Source organism: Pongo pygmaeus, chromosome 16 (genome assembly GCF_028885625.2).
Source record: "Pongo pygmaeus isolate AG05252 chromosome 16, NHGRI_mPonPyg2-v2.0_pri, whole genome shotgun sequence".
NCBI classification, from domain to species: domain Eukaryota; kingdom Metazoa; phylum Chordata; class Mammalia; order Primates; family Hominidae; genus Pongo; species Pongo pygmaeus.
Genome location: NC_072389.2, coordinates 82,676,959 through 82,688,994, shown reverse-complemented (window position 1 = coordinate 82,688,994; position 12,036 = coordinate 82,676,959).

The following is a 12,036-nucleotide window of genomic DNA, read 5'->3' as shown; positions in this document are numbered from 1 at the left end:
TAAGTTTTGCAGGTTGTGATTCTTTTAACTATCAGTTTCCTTTACATTTGTTTGTTTTTCTTTACAGCCTATTTGTTTAAGAAACTAGATAATTAGGCCCGGTGCAGTGGCTCACACCTGTAATCCCAGAAATTGGTAGGCCGAGGAGGGTGGATCACTTGAGCCCAGGAGTGTGAGACCAGCCTGGGCAACATAGCAAAACCCTGTCTCTGCCAAAAAACAAAACCAAAAATTAGCCAGATATGGTGGTGTGCACCTGTAGTCCCAGCTCCTCAGGGGGACTGAGGCAGGAGGATCACTTGAGTCTGGGAGGTTGAGGCTGCAGTGAGCTGTGATCATGCCACTGCACTCCAGCATGGGTGACAGACAAGACCCTGTCTCAAAAAAAAAAGAAAAGAAAAAAGAAAGAAAGAAACTAGATCATTTATCCTGTAGAGCTTCCCACAGTATAGAATGACTGATTGCATACCCATTGTGGCCTTTAATATTTTCTTCTATCTCCTGTATTTCCTGTAAATTGCCATTTGAATCTAGATTTAGGTCCATTTTTTTGGCAAGAATACTTCATAGGAGGCCTATGAGGTCTGGTTATCTCAACTTGTGATATTAGCAGACATTGCCGATCAGTGCCACTATCCATCAATTAGGGATTGCCACATGGCGATATTCTAAGTCTACCATTTCTTTTTGATTTACGAGCTGAATTACTTCTATGAAGAGAAATGTCTCCTTATCTACTATTTGGTTACCCAGTAGTAGTTTGTACAGTGTAGGTGGGATAAATGCTCAATTATTTCTCTTTATCAGTTTATGAACCACTGAATACTCCAAAGGTGACCAATTAGATATGTTTTAGTATCATTACGAACTCATGGAGTTAAACATATTTGATGTGCTTCAATCCATTGCAATTTTTGCCTTTATTGATGCAAAAATGGTCCCATCTTTGGCCAGAGGGGGCCTCTTCAAGTTGACTCCTGAGTCCTTTGGACATCACCCTAGCTGCCTTAGAGAACTTTCTTGCCATCTGATATGGCCAATGTTCCAGTCACCTGTTGTCCATTTCCTGTCTCAGACCTGGAATCAATCACTTTTTCAGGGAACACTAGTTCTTTTACTGGGTATATTTCAAGAACACAATCTAGGTATTGGGGTGCTCATAGCTACTGAAATGCTTATTGTTCTTAGGTCTTTTCTGAGGTCAGAACTAGGAAATACATTTTTTCTCAATATAAATATAAGGCACATCATAAGTTCATACTGATATTTTCAATTAAATTTAGGTCTACAGGGTGTTTGCACAACCTCTTCCTTCTTCCATCTGTACCTCCTTTCTCCCATGTCCAGAATCTCATTTCTCAAAAACACCAGGAATTCCAGAATTAGAATTTCACATAATTTCGCATTTGCTTCATTCCACATTGCACACAACAGTCTCAGAACACCAATACCAAGTCTCCCATCAGCCAAGTGATGGCTGAAAACAATTTAAGATTTTCGTTTGTGCATTTGCAGTTCTTTTTGTCTGCAGGCTATATCCTTTTGGGGTTGTACAGTCAAATTACTGTGTTTAGAACAGTTCATCTGTATACTGACTCCACCAACCAGATGCACATTATGTTTATTTGCTTCTTTTTGGGGGGATTCATTTTTATGTAATTTTTTTACTTTTATGAAATATTTACTCAGTTCCAAAGTCACATGTACAAAACAAGCTATCTTCAAATAAGCCCAGCTTCCATCCCTATCTCTTCCATTCTGCTCCCTCTCTCCTCCTACAGGTAGCCACTTTTCATTGCTTTATCCTTCCATTGCTTGTGTGCTTTTAAATATAAGCAGATACATTTACATGTTTGTATATTTGCATCCCTGCCTTCCTTGGAGAACTATGAGACACACATTCCTTTTCTTAATGATATATTCTATATGGAAACAGTCTTCACTCGTTTCTCCAGCTGCCTAGTACTTCTTGGTATGGCTGTACCATAGTTTATTCAGCCAGCCTATTGACAGACATTTGGGTTGTTTCTCATTACAAATAGTCCTGCAACTAATTGCCTTTTTTTGTTATGTTTTGTTTTGAGACAGAGTCTTGCTCTGTCGCCTAGGCTGGAGTGCAGTGGTTTGATGTGGGCTCAGTGCAACCTCTGTCTCCCGGGTTCAAGTGATTCTCCCGCCTCAGCCTTGTGAATAGCTGGGACTACAGGCACGCACCACCACACCCGGCTAATTTTTGTATTTTTTTAGTAGAGACGGAGTTTCACCATGTTGGCCAGGCTTGTCTCCAATTCCTGGCCTCAAGTGATCCACCCGCCTCAGCCTCTCAAAGCGCTGGGATTACAGATGTGAGCCACCGCGACAGGCTTGCCTTTTGTATTTTGATCTGAGTTCATTTTAGATGCAAATCCTACACGTCCTTATTTCACAGAGTTTTTCTATATTACCAATGTGGTCAAGACTCTCCCCTGCTTAAAACCCATCAACAGTTTTTGATCATTCATAGGATAATGATCTAAATTCAGCTCGACAGACGGCACCCATCAGACCTACCTGGCCCCTCATATTGGTCTATCTTCTTGTCAGAGGCATTCAAACCAGAGTGACTCCATTTTGAGTGAGGGCTAGGAAAATGGGGCTGGGAATTACTGGGCTGCATTCTCAGAAAGTCAGGCATTCCTGGCCTCTAGATGTTTACAGTTAAGGGAAAAAATTAATAATGTTTACTAAACAGACCCAGACTTGGGAATGTCCAGATATCCTGATATCTGGAGAACAAAGGCATTCCTAATTTTGCTTTAAAGATAATAATATCGATTCTTGCAAAATATCAGAATTAAGAAAATTAATCCTTTATCACAAACCCTTGTAGCAGAGCACATCTCTCCATATACACAAGCATTGTACCCAGGGTGGACGCATTTCTCCTCTTACTTTTGGGAACGTCCTGCTCTGTCTATGGAGTAGCTGTCCTTTCACCACTTTACCTTCTTAATAAACTTGCTTTTACTTTGCACTGTGGACTTGCCCTGAATTATTTCTTGTGCAAGATCCAAGAACCCTCTCTTGGGGTCTGGATCAGGACCCCTTTCCTGTAACATTCTGGCCCTCTCTACCCAGCACCTCTCATGCCCCTCTCTACCCAGGAGGAAGCCCACACTTCCCTGACTCTGGGCTGCCCGCACGTGCTCTACTCTCTGCTTAGAAGGCTTGGTATCCTTCTTTTCTTCACCTGGCTAACTGTATAGCCTGTGTGAACTTATCAGTGTCAATTCATGGATTTCCAGGCTGTGATTTTCTTTCTTTCTTTTTTCTTTTCTTTCTTTTTTTTTTTTTTTTTAAAGAAGATGAGGCCTTTAGAACCTGGGCTGTGATTTTCTTATGTCCATCTCCTCTGCACTGATGGCACCTTCAGAGCTGGGGCTGACTTAATATCCTCAATGGCTGGGCACAGTGACTCATGCCTATAATCACAGTGCTTTGGAAGGCCCAGGCAGGAGAATTACTTGAGCTCAGGAGTTTGAGATCAGCCTGGGTGACATAGCAAAACCCCATCTCTACAAAAAATTTAAAAATTAGCCAGGTGTGGTGGTTGCTCCTGTAGTTCCAGCTACTTGGGAGGCTGAGGTGGGAGGATCTCTTGAGCCCAGGAGTTCAAGGCTGCAGTGAGCTAAGATGGCACCACTGCACTCCAGCCTGGGCAACAGAGCAAGACCCAGTTTTATATATTTTACTGGGCTCACTGGGATTACAGATGTCAGCCACCTATATTTTATATATAGGTATGTTATACACACATACATATATATGTATCTCCCCAGTGACCAGCAGAAGCCCAGTGGCTCTATGGGCTCAGTAAATGTTTGTGGAATTAATGAATACTTGTCTTGTCTTTCCTTTCAAATAAACAAAAACAGCTCCAGGCCACAGCCGTGTCTCTTGCCAACCAGAGAGGCAGCTGCACTATAACGAAATCTCCTTGGTGTTATTCTTTTTGTTATCCTTCTGAAGGGAAAACATTTTACTCTTGTTAGGTGTTTATGAGAAAGACTGGAGCTATCATCATTGTGGGGGTGGGGAGCGGGTGAGGAGGAGATTTTCTAACCCAGAAACTCAAGTAGTCCAAGAATTTTATGACAAAGTTCTGGTTCTGTTGGAAAAAACAGACTCAGAGCCAGCAAGTACTGGGCAGACAAAGGCAGGCTCTGGCTGGCGGCCCTGCCCTCTGTGGCAAGTCCATGGGCCGTCTCACATTTGGCCCCTTTAGAGTCTGGGAAGTACCCCAGGTTCACCTCTGAGATCCCACCACCAGGGCAGGCTCTGACAGTCTCCTAGGCTACCTTCAAGACGGGTTTCCCCCAGCATGGCAAAACCAGTTCTACCCATGCCCTTCCCATTGGCCCAGGCTTTGGGGCTCCCTGCCTTTTCTCCTGTCTGCACCAAAGGTGGTGAAAGGCTCGGTTAAACTCAAATTGCAGCCTCTGCCATCTGCTGCCACTGTGATCCTTGACCCCAGCATGGAAAGCCCTCACTATGTGCCATCCCTGGAGAGGGGCATGCGAGGTATGTGGCTGCAGCAGCGCACACACTCACATCTTTCCCCTTCCCCGTAGACATCACCACCTTGGTGACACCACATCCAAGGAAGTGTGTGGGCAGCTCAGGAAAAGCCTGGGAGGGGAGCAGAAGTTCCAGTTTGGAAAGTTCTCAAAGAACCACAGAATCAGAGGAGCTCCTGTCGGAAAGGACTTGATACTCACCCAGGATATTCCAAAGGGGTGTCCACATGGGAGGGCTCCAGATCCCTATCCCAGGGATCACCAAAGAGGCCCCGCTTTGATTGTTTTATAAATTGTGGTACCATGGTATATTATCTCATTCGAAGAAAGAGTTCTGCTTTAAAACACATTTTTAAAGTCTGCAAAATATTGACCCTGGTGCAGTTCCTTGCCTGATACAAGAATTGCCTTTACTATGGCATCTCTGTCACGTGGCCATACAGACTTACATACTCCCAGTGCCAGGAACTCCTTTTTATTCCTAAGATGCCATCCCATTGTTGGGTAGCTCTGTTTATCAAAAGGAGCCCCCAACTGTTTTTTCATGGCTCACTGCATATGAACTTGCAGGTTGTGATTGTTTTCTTGTTCTGGTCCTCTTCTACATGACGGGGCTGTGGCTCCTTGAGACAGAGCCCATATCCCTTCCCTCTCCCCAGCTCATCCCTTCTCCATATTAAGTGTCCTTAGATCTTTGGTCTGCTCCTTTGATATTTAACAGACCATTACCTGCCCTAAAGGGACTCTCTTGTCAGAAGTAAAAATGTTTTATGGTTATCACCTCAATTTGCTCTGCCACTGTTTCCAAATAGCAATTGCTTTTCTCTTTAGAGTAAATGTTGTTGTTTTTCCGCTTGTGAGTTCTTGTCCCTTTTAAAGGTGTGAAGATTGAAGGCTGCCCATCCCCCAAATCCCCCCTTCTCCCACCCACCCCCACCCTCCCCCGCCACAGGTTTCAGATTTTTCTCCCTAGGCTTTCATAGCACTCCGCCCTCCCCACTTCCCTCCGTTCACAGTTGTTGCTGACAGGGTAACAGCAGCCTTACAATGAGGATACTTCAGGTGCACAGAATTGTGAAGCAAAGAATAAAGACTAAACCACAAGTAAAGCCATTTGATGAACCATCCCAGTAGAATCATGTTGAAATCGATGGTTCTGACTGTGCATGAGAATCCCCCAGAGGACTTGTTAAAACACAGATTTCAGGCCAGGCACAGTGGCTCACGCCTGTAATCCCAGCAGTTTGGGTGGCCAAGATGGGTGGATCACATGAGGTTGGGAGTTTGAGACCAGCCTGACCAACATGGTGAAACCCCATCCCTACTAAAAATACAAAATTAGCCAGGTGTGGTGGCACGTGCCTGTAATCCCAGCTACTCAGGAGGCTGAGGCAGGAGAACTGCTTGAACCCAGGAGGCAGAGGTTGCAGTGAGCCGAGATCGTGCCATTGCACTCTAGCCTGGGCAACAAGAGCAAGACTCCATCTCAAAACAAACAAACAAACAAACAACCCCACAGATTTCTGGGCTCGCTCGAGAGTTTCTGATTCGGAGGTCTGGATGGGGCCTGGGTATTTGCATTCCTACCCGTTCCCAGATGATGCTGATGCTACTGGTCACGGAATTGCATTTTAAGAGCCACTGGAGTACACGGCTATATTAGTCCATTTTCATACTGCTATGAAGAAATACCAGAGACTGGGTAATTTATAAAGAAAAAGAGGTTTGTTTAATGGATTCACAGTTCCACATGGCTGGGAAAGCCTCACAATCATGGTGGAAGGTGAAGGAGGAGCAAAGGCACATCTTCCGTGGCACCAGAAAAGAGAGTGTGTGCAGGGGAACTGCCCTTTATAAAACCACTGGATCTTGTGAGACTTATTCACTATCACTAGATGAGCAGAGGAAAAAACCCACCCCCATGATTAAATTACTTCCCACTGGGTTCATTCCACGGCATGTGGGGATTATGGGAGCTACAATTCAAGATGAGATTTGGGTAGGGACACAGCCAAACCTTATCAATGGCCATGGAGAAATATCCCCAAAGAAAGCAAGGTTGCAAGGCACAGAAGTGTTTCTAAGTGCCCAGCCTGGGCCTGCACAATCCACAGCTGCCTGGGCTTACCTGGGCTTCTTCCTGAGGCTCTTCCTCCCTCACCAGCAGCACCTCCTCACAAATCAAGTCTCACAGGGCTGGACACAGAGCAGCCGACATATCTAACCTTCTCCTGCTGACCATTCTATCTCAGAAAGCAAAGGAAACTTCTCCTTTGGACCCAATTTTGGCCACTAAAGAAAGAATTAACAAGAAAACAGCCATTCTTGTCTTGGAGGTGGCAGTATCTAAGCATAGTCTTGCCCTCCTCATGCATTTAAAACAGCTGTGTGTGTTAAATGCCTGCAGACATTTCCTGAAGACCTTAAAAAGGCGAATTTCAAAATTCTGAGAACACAGGTTTTCAGGATATGTGACGTCCAATGGATGAGAACTACTTTAAAGTAACAATAACAATCACAGCTCTGGAGAAAGAGAAGCCAGATCTGGGCTGACATCAGGGCAGAGATGTTAGGATTTGGAGGTTTCTGTTGGTTTTAAAATATTTAACACCACCTGAGCATCAAAGACTGACAACGAACTGTGAAATTTCCCAGACCAAGAGGGAAGGCAATTATGTTCAAGGGGCAGAGCTGTCAGTTGGTGGCCAATATATGCAGACAAGGAGCCTTCATCTTTGGCATCTTAACTCCAGCTGCTGAGTTCATCTCACCTTGCAGCCTTATCAAAGCTTTGCGCCTCCCTCCACCCTGGTTTTTGTTTGTTTTGTTTTTTTTGCTTAGAAAGTCACTTTACCGAGATCCTGAAATGCCAACGTTTTCAAACCATCATCAGCTCTTATTAGAACTTAGATGGGCTTTAATCAGAATGTGTGTATTTCCTGTTTTAACCTTAAAAAGCAGCTGTGCCAGTACCTGCTGAGGTTTGATGAGGACTGTTTTATGACAGCGGGTTCCAGAGCTTTTCTTCGCTTTGTGTTTTGGCCATGCTTACCTCATCCTTCTCTTATTACCTAGCAAGGAAAGAATTTCCTTCTTTTTTTTTTTTTTCTTCTAGTCTAAACATTCTCCCAGGAGAAAAATCGTCGGTTTCTGTATTGACTAATAAGCCCAAAGAGCCGGTTAATAAAAATTAAAGTTCATTTAGAAATTCATGGTAGGTATGAATCAATATAATTCATATTAATCATATTTTTCTACCTGATAGAGCATAAAAAGTGGATCAGCTTCCTAAGCTTTCACTGAAGGAGCGGATACAGGGTTTGCTTTTTAATGAAGCATGTCAGACTAGTCCTGTTGATGGTTCTGCCGCCAAAATGTCTCCACTCTCTGTTCCCACAGCAGTTGTTCTACCCAAAGGCCCATTATTCCCTTCCAGAGGCGTCTACACCCTCCTAACTGATCTCCCCACCTACTAATAAGCCGTTCTCCACACACTTTCCTCAAAACGCAGATCTGGGCACCGGTTCCTCTCTCATAGCCTGCAGGATCAAGTCCAAACTCCTCCTCGTGGGGCGCCACAGAGCCTCCGTCCCCGCCTGACCTGCCTTCCCAGCTTGGCTTTGCCCAGGCTCCCAGCTCAGCACACCTGACCTGCTAGTCCAGCCTCCTTCCAACCATTGCTAGTCTCTCAGGCAGACAGGAGTTCATTCAGTCATTCATTTCTTCCCTCAGCACACATCAAGCCCCTATTCTGTCCATGATCAACAGCTTTAAGAACAACAGTAGTAGAGCCAGGAGTAGTGGTGCTGGTCTGAAGTCCCAGCTACTCTGGAGACTGAGGTGGGTGGATCACTTGTGGCCAGAAGTTCAAGTCCAGCCTGGGTAACATAGTGGAAACCCCCGCCTCTAAATATTTTTTTAATTAGGTTGGTGCAAAAGAATAATGGTTTCTGCCATTACCTTTAAATGGCAAAATCTGCAATTACATTTGCACCAACCTAATAATTAAAAAAACAGTAATAACAGCTAACATTTACTGAGGACTCTGTGTGCCAGTCACCGTTCTTCAGGCAAGAACTCATTTAATCCACACAATGACCCTATTAGGTAAATACAGGAACTTATCAACCCCACTTAGCAGTAATTAAAATAGAGACCCAGAGAAGCTAAGGAACTTGCCCAAGGTCTGACTTCACAGTTTATGGGTGAAGATCCATAAGTGTTGTGGTGGAAGTGTGAAATTGTAGTGGGAGACTAGGGGGCTTCAACCATTCATTCATTCATCCACCCACTCATTCAGTAAGCTTTTTTTTGGAGGAGTTATTATGTTCCAGGAACTGTTCTAGGTGCTTGGAAATATGAAAGAAGAAAACAACCCTGCCCCCCAGGATCTTCTTATGCTCTAGTGGAAGGAAACAGACATTATAAATACATTATGTGGTGTGTTTGAAGGTGGTATACTGTGGGGAAAAAACAAGGGCAGGCTTAGGGGCTGGGGAGTCAGTATGTGGGTGGCAGGTTGCAGTATTAAATAGGGTGGTAAAGGGCAGCTGCGTGGAGCAGATGACTTTCACCAAGAGCTAAGGGATTTAACACAGTCACCCTACAGCTATCTGGGAGGAACATTCTTGGGAGAGGGAACAGTTCGTGCAAAAGTCCTGAGGCAGGAGCCTGGGGTGTGTTTGAGGAACTATCATGGTGTCTGGTATGGAGGGAGAGGAGTAAATGAGGGGAAAACAGTAGATGATCCTGTAGGGCTTCTTAGTTATTGTAAGGACTTCGGCTCTTACGCTGAGTGAAATGGGGAACAGCAGCAGACGTTCTATGCTCTGGTGCCCTGTAGAGAGTGAATAATGGAGAAGCGGGTGGAGGGTGGGGAAGAGGCAATCACGTTAATGCAGCCAAGAGATGACCCAGGCAGTGGCAGTGGAGATAGCAAGAAGTGGCTGGATTGGACATGAAGTGAAAGATGGGAGTCAACGACTCCAAGGTTTCTGGTTGGGAGAGTGAGGAAGGCTTCACTGGGACTGACTAGGAGGTCTTAGGGACTCTACCCTGTCTGCTTGACAGGTAGTTGTATATAAGTCTGTTCCTCTGATTTGATAGTTAGCTATTAAAGGGAAAGGCCCCCGTGGCAGCCATTTTTGTTTCAGGACCACCATTTGCACAACTCCAGGGTGCTCCATTCACAGTGTGATCTATGGGCAATGTGCTGCTCCACCACAATGTTTCACCTGTGAACAGCTCAATAAACAACATTGGAAGGAAGAAAGGCAGGCAGGCAGGCAGGCGGGCGTCTCTTTGGATTATTACAGATTCGTTTGAAGTCACACACCCCAAACTGGAAATTGCTCATTTAAATTCATTTAATACTAGCATTACCCTTTTTAAAAACAACATCTACTTTTTAAAATTCCTACAGACTTTTTTGTCTTTGAAAGTTAAATTGTTAAATTCATCATCTCCACTTTTAAATTCCTCTCATAAAAAGGCAGTGTTTCTTCCTGTCTGTTTAAATCATATTCCACACTGAAACTGGTTATGTAACTTAGGAATGAAAATAATGTCAGGCCTTACTTTTAGTTTGTCCCCTGGGAGGTTGGGCATGGGGGAGGGTGTACAAGAAACTTATTGAGGTAGAGGTGGACAATCAATAAAGTCACAACCATTAAAGCAATTTAATTAACTCATTCTTAATTAACTGGGAAATATAAAATTCTTTTCAGTAAATGTATCTAATGTAAAATACACTCCAATTCCAACTAGTTGCTAGGGGAAAGCAGGCAGAGAGAAAATGTTAGAGCTGGAAGGAAATGGAAAGATCCACTAGTTTGACCTCTTCGTTAGCCCTCTGCTAGGGAAACAGACCCAGGGAATATGAGAGAGCTACCTGGCAACAGTTTTAATGTTGAACGTCCCACTACTGAATGGCAGTCAGAACTTCTGACATCAGCTCAGTGCTTTTCCCAGACACTGTCCTGCAGCTTCCTGTGAAGGCAGATACAGAAAACAAGACGATGGGCTTTCAAAACCTGGCTTTTTGTGTTTTGTGATGGAGTTTCTCTCTTGTTGCCCAGGAAATCTCGGCTCACTGCAACCTCTGCCTCCCAGGTTAAAGCTATTCTCCTGCCTCAGCCTTCCCAAGTAGCTGGGATTACAGGCATGCACCACCACACCCGGCTAATTTTGTATTTTTAGTAGAGACGTGGTTTCTCCATGTTGGTCAGGCTGGTCTCGAACTCCTGACCTCAGGCGATCCACCCACCTCGGCCTCCCAAAGTGCTGGGATTACAGGCATGAGCCACTGTGCCCAGCCTAAAACCAGGCTCTTAAAGCAACTCAGAGCAACTAGACCAGTGGTTCTAAATAGAAAGTAATTTAGCACCCCCGGGACACTTGGGCAATGTCTGGAGACATTTTTGTTTGGCACACCTTGGCTCGGGGAGGGAAGTACTAGCATCTCATGAGTAGAGGCCAGGGATGCTAAGATCCTACTGAGCACAAGACAGCCCTCCCTGCCCCTCATGAAGAATTATTCTGCACAAAATGTCAACAGTGCCACTGCTGAGAAACCCTGAGCTAGAACGAGCTTTCAACCCTAGCCGCATATTAGAATCACCCGGGCCACCTTGGACCATCTGAATCAGAATCTCCAGGGAGGGGAGCCAGGCATCGATATTTTTGAAAAGCTCCCCAGATGGTCTTAATGTGCCCCAAGTTTGAGAATCACTGATTAAACCTCCACAAATTGGAAAATGAACAAACAATCAAGCAAATAAGACATTTAGCCTCTATTATATGTCTGGTGGAAACTGAAGGAAACATAAAGTCATCAGTAACACAGTCCCTGCCTCAGGGAGCTTACAGCACGCGTGAGAAACAAACCAAGAAGAACTGTCATTCATTGAGGCTAAGTTAGGCAACAAATGAAGAGCAAGGGTGGGAAGCATGATGGGAAAGGGGGCAGCGCATGGCAGCGGTGGGAAACCAGGACTCCCTGGGGTCATTGCCAAAGCTAAGCCTATTCGGTGGAGACTGCCTCATTCATTTTGCATCTTGTTATACCTTTACTTCTATGATCAGAAAAAGAATTATTTTCTCACTCTGCTAGAACCAGATTCACCACTTATCTTTCTCCTAAAATTATAATTGTACATAACTTAATAATATTAAATATAATATATTCTATGAGTAAATTCAGGCTGCATTTTTTTTAACATTATACAAGTTATACAAGCAATTTTGTGTAACTGATACATTTAAAAAATAATGGTCCTCCAACTGTGATTAGGTTAAGCCTATCTTTCCCAGTGGGGGGGTTGGTTCATTAAGGATATGTTGGTCAGATTCCTTCGCCTGCCTGTCATTTTTGTGGCTATAGCTCCCTCATTTCACTATTTAAAACACAGTATTTAAGACACAGTCTTCTTCAGTTTTGACTGGTCTCTATTCAAAACCGGTTTCCCTTAAAGGCCCTGGT